A 6,000-nucleotide genomic window follows, 5' to 3' on the forward strand; every position below is an offset into this window, starting at 1 on the left:
TTAATTATATATATATATATATATATATATATATATATATATATATATATATATTTAATTTTAATATTTTTATTAATTTTTTAATTTTTATTTTAATTGTTTTTTAATTATTTCAAGTTTTCTTTTTAATTGTTTTTTAATTATTTCAAGTTTTCTTTTTCTAATGAAGTTTTTATTTTTTATTTGTTTTTTAACTTTAAAAAAAAATGTTTTTAGATTTTTTTTGGTTTAATTTGTTTTTCTTTAAATATATATATATATATATATATATATATATATATATATATTTCATTTATTTTTTTATTTGTTTTTTGTTTTTCCGTTAAGATTATTTATTTATTTTGTTTTATTTTTTTTGTATTTGAATTTTTTTGTCATGTTTTTTCATTTTTATTTTTATGTTTATGTTTTATTACTAACATGAGAATCAACAACATTTAAAAAAAAAATATCCACACTTAATTCATTAGAAAATTTAGAGTGTAAAAACTTGGCCCTTTAAACAAAAGGGTTGATGCTCATCAACACTTTTCAAAATCAAGATGAAAATCCCTAACAAAAAAAAAAAGTTGTTCATACTTGATAGATAAAAAAATTTAAGGTGTCAAAAATAAGCCCTCTAAAAAAATGTGTTGATGCTGCATCAACACTTTTCAAAATCAGCATGAAAATCACTAACATTTAAAAAAATTGTTCATACTTGATACAAAAAAAAAAAAATTAAGTGGAAAAAATATGCTCCAAAAAAAAAAGTATATTGTGAATCACCATTTTTCAAAATCGAGTGATTTTTCTCTACCTCAAAAAAACGGTTTCTCCGTCATTTTCTTGTTTGATCGGTAACTATGTTCAAGGGTTATATGTTATTGAGCATGATTTTATTCAATGCCCTATAATCTATACACATCCACCAAGTCCCATCCTTATTTGGCACAATGATGATGGGTGACCCACATGGTGATGTACCCAGTCGAATGCCACCCTGTTCCAGCTGTTGTTGCAACCGTTTCTTCACATCACTTGCTTCTATAACAGACTTCTTATACAACCCAATATTTGGCTATGGGGAGTCTAGAAATAACTCGATCTCGTGCTCCACCTCTCTCTTAGGTGGTAACCCTTTAGGCTCTCCGAACACATCCTTGTATGCCTGTAACAACTCCTCCAATTGTTGTTTCTATTTCTTAGTACAACCCTCTAGGGATGTCTTGCCTCTTCTTCACTTCTCTTCAAACTAACTTTCTCTTAAAAACAATAAAACATACTTCTCACTGGAACTAATCAATTTCTTGGCTTGGTTGGCACTTACCAGTGAAATTTTCAACTTGCCTTTATCTGCGTTGATGATGAAAATTTTTCCATCCTTGATGAGCCAGTACTGGTTATCTCTCCTCATGAATATTGCATCACTCATGTACATGTATGGACTCCCAAACACGACTCCACATACATCAAGGGGAACGACATTCATATCTACATCATCAATAAAATCAACACTGATAGAAAATCTAATTTTGCATTCTTTCGTTACCTTCAGCTCTACATCCTTATTTACCCATCCCAGTGGATATGGGTTTGGATGATCACGAACTACCAACCCCAACTTCTTGACCAGCGCTACTGCAATGAGATTCTCCCGCAAATCCTGAGTCAAATAGGGCATCAATCTTTGTCTTCTTGACTTGTATCTTTATATGGAATAGTTTAGTCATTTCTTTCTCTTCCTATTGTTAAAGGCTACTCGGATTCAACTCCTTTTGCACTGATGTACATATGATCTTGTCATCCACGCCAAGCTTCTTTCAAGTTGGTTGGTCGAATCAATGGCCATGGGATTCTTCTTCTTATTATCTTTCTTCGTGTTCTTTGGGTTTAGCTTTGGATCCAACTTCCAACACTTCTCCTCTTTATGGCCATCAATTTTGCAATGGTTGCTAGGATCTTTGCACTTGTGTCCTATGGTTGTCGTATTTTTATCTTTTCCCCCTTTTTGCTTCTTCTTCCTCTCCTTAGAATCTTCCTATTGCTCCTTCTGCTTTAATCTACTTGATTCCGCTCTTTTTAGGCCTATGTTCTCCAGGTATTATGCCTATATACAAGCCTCGTCCACCAATTTGGGCTTGAATAACATCACTTACTCACATAGATGGAGGTGCAGACCCCCCAAATACTTGAGGAGTACACCAGGGTTATTTTTAGAGATACCCAATATTATAGCCATCTTTCTGAATTCTATGGTGTACTCTTGCACACTTTGGCCTGACTTTTTCCTTAAATAATGCCACCGGATCCACTGGTCCTCTATGTACATAATGGGATAAAAATATGACTTAATTAGGATTTTGAAATCCTCCCATGTAGTCATTTGAGGTTCTCCCCCAACCTCATAGTTTCTATGTGGCTCTCCCACCAAGTCAGTGCATGGCCTTCTAATTTCAACCACGCGAATGAGATATTTTGCCTTTCCTCAAACTTATGGACGCTAAACTAAACTTCCAGTTGTTGCAACCAGTGGTTCAACTTCAGAGCGTGGATCTCATTGTGGTGCGAATTGATATCAAATTTTGCTTACATTATGAACAGGAATTGATTCACGACACTCAAACTTGGTTGATCTTTTCTAGGTTCTTTCTTCGGATGGTTCTTCGTGTCTTCCCAATCTCCAAATCCCCATTCTGATTTGTCCTCTGCATTCGAACCCCCATCTTCTCCAAATATCCCCAAATTATTTCTTAGGGTTGCCATGAGGAGGTTTACATTGCGTCTTATATCCGCGACTTGTTGTTCGAGCCGTGAAAACATCACCTCTACAAGATCACGAGGCTTGTTTACAAATTCGTCGCCCATGATTAGGGTTTCATGACTTTCAGCCCTACCGATCTAGATCCTTGCAATATCCACAAAATACCCAAAGAAACTTGCTCTAATACCAAATGATTCATAAACTTTTGTGGATATTCCGGTGGACATTTCGTCACAATAGATCTAATAATATTATATTAAAACTCTAAAAATTCTACACTACTATAATTTTATTACAATTCTATATCTATAGATTTTTACTGTAATTAGTGCATGCATGCAAATGGAAATTATGCAGAAAAGTAGAGAATGACAAAATAAGCTCTCACACATAATATACAAGATATGCTCTTTGGGAAACCCTTTCAGGAGAAAATCCAGTGAGAAGGTGACGTCGCTTCGCTCTCTTTCTCTGTCTGAAAATATGGCTACAGGTACAAAGAAGTAATGCTTGTGGCCCATGGGCTGCTACAGTGCACAGGTCCTCTAGGTGTGCTCTACCTCCTATCTCTCCTGGCCATCTTTGCTCAGTTATGGAACAAAATGCTCTCAAAAGAATGGAATGCCTCTTCCTCCTAGTGGCTCAGTTATAACACAGCCTGATAGCCTACTAGTGGTTAAGTTTGACTACATCAACCTTTAACGAGAGTTACAAAGTAGACTCTTCTAGAGTCTTTTACATCAAAAACACGTGGATATCCCCCTTTCCATGAATAATGGGGGTTGATGCGGCATCCTCCTGAACTATAAGTGTGAAAACATGAAGGTCAATTTATGAGTGACATATCTTTTGCATATTAACTCTGATTGACACGATTCTTGTGTTATTGGAAAGGTATCTGCGTAGAATAGCAAAAAAAATGTGTTGCAAAACAACAACAAAGTTTTACCCGAAAAAATGTTGTTTGATGCCTCTAATTGCTCCCAGAAGGTTTCAAAACTCGTTTTTCCACACTGGGTCCCGTCAATGAAACAGTCTCGTGATCTGATTCCTCTACTTTTCCCACTCAAAATGCATCAAAATGGATGAAAAACAATATAATGATCTAATTTAGATCAGGTTACCTCATGCTATCCTCCCCAAGTACATTATATTCCATCCTCATTTGCATATTTCATCCTCAAAACATGGGAATAGGTCATATAATATAACCTACTATACAGTCTAGCCAATCGTTACCATATAGGAACATTCATCCAAAATGTTGATATGGGGTTCAACTATGGCCTTTCCTACTCAATATTGATTCGATTTAGTCCTAGATTCCACGTTTTCATTGTCCTACTCTAACATTTCCATGTATTACTTTTATTCCTTCATTTGACTCATTACCAATTTCCTTTCTGGCTCCATGTTGGTCCCACAATAAGTTCATTAATGCTCACACCCTTTCCTTGATAATCGTTTTTTCTTTAGGGTATGTGGTTGGTGATATACAACAATCTTAGCTATCAAATGAGAATGTCTTTTGGATTAATCACATCATTAGGATTTGGTCAACGTTTTGAACCAACTAATTTGGTTCATCCTTAGGACGAAGGTGAAAAAAATCAATCAATCCTACATAATAAATAAAAAGGATGCATCAGGGTCCATACTTAGGCGTTAGGAAATAGTTATTAAAGTAATCTAATCTTAGCTATCATTTTGATTTGGATTGGATCACTTTATAATTTTTCATCCTTCTTGATGATTTTATAGTGGAAAAATTGAAGGAATTAGCTTACAAGAGTTGTTTTACCGATGGGACCTAGTTTGGAGATTTGGGGTATGAAACCTTATAGGGGAAATTGAGGCCTTAAATGACATTTTTTTGTGATTTAACTTTATTGCTCTATATTAGGGCATTGTATCACTTTTCTTCATTCATATACATTTTCCAATGGTGCAAGAAAGATGTCAATTAGAATTTGGTTGCAAATGTTATGCCTCCTGGGAGTTGACCTATCATGATTCACCACCATAATGCAAGAGGATTCCATGTCAACCACAATTACTCATGGAAAAGGGTCTATTTGTTGGGTGTGGAGCCTGATTATCTTCTATATCCAAAGGTATCGCCACATAGGACCCCAGTTTGAAATGGGGGCGGCAACGCCACCCGTAAAATATTCGCTGCAGGGGGGGTCCAGGGGGGGGGCGGCTGCGACCTTTGGGAGCCCCCCCTAGCGGGGGGTTTCGGGGGTAGCACCCCCGAAGCTAAAAACAACTGTAAAATTGCCTTGTAAAAGTATAGTAATTTCTAGTCAATCTGGGCCGTTCATTAGGCAGATGATCTGACAGTAGAACTTATGTTTAGTTTAGGGTTTTTTGCCCTAGAAGGCAACCCCTCTCTTTGTATGAGGGTATTGTATTTGAGGCTGTGTGATAGACGTGTATTCCGTGAGCGAGAAATGGAGAGGTGAGACTGTGAGAGAAAACAGAGGATATTACAGCGGATTTGCTGTAGGTTGTGTCTCTTCATTTTGTTGGATAATAGAAAGGAGTCCGGCTATTCGGGGTGGACGGCCCAAACTGGGTGAACCACGTATATCTGTGTCTCTCTTGTTTTGTGTGTTTTCTATGTTTATATTTCTGCAATATTTTATGTGTTCCATTGCTCCGTAATATATAATTTTCTAACAACTGCTATCAGAGTCGAAGGTCTATTTGGCTGATAAACTCGCAGGAAAGAAGGGTTCCTGGTTCGAGTGGGAGCAATGGCGGAAGATGGTAAGTTTAGGGTCGAGAAATTTAATGGCCAAAACTTCTCACTGTGGAAGATGCAGATGGAAGATTATCTGTATCAGAAAGATTGGGCGGAAAAACAAAGATGCCGACGGGTATGAAAGATGAAGAATGGAACCTTCTCGATAGAAAGGCACTCGGAACAATACGGTTGTCCCTTGCTGCGTCAGTCGCCTTCAACATTTCGAAGGAAACCACGACAAAGGGTTTGATGCAAACGTTGTCGAAACTATATGAAAAACCCTCGGCCTCAAACAAGGTATTTCTTATGAAACGGTTATTTAATATGAATATGTCGAAAGGTGGATCTGTTGCAAACCATTTAAATGATTTTAATACAGTTACAAGTCAGTTAAGTTCTGTAGGGGTAAACTTTGATGATGAAGTTAGAGCTCTGTTATTCTTGTGCTCATTACCAGAAAGTTGGAATGGTTTGGTAATGGCCATTAGTAACTATGTTTCTGGATCTA

Source organism: Pinus tabuliformis, chromosome 3_1, assembly GCF_031772625.1.
Source record: "Pinus tabuliformis cultivar Carrire ecotype Pingquan chromosome 3_1, CPIR1, whole genome shotgun sequence".
NCBI lineage: Eukaryota > Viridiplantae > Streptophyta > Pinopsida > Pinales > Pinaceae > Pinus > Pinus tabuliformis.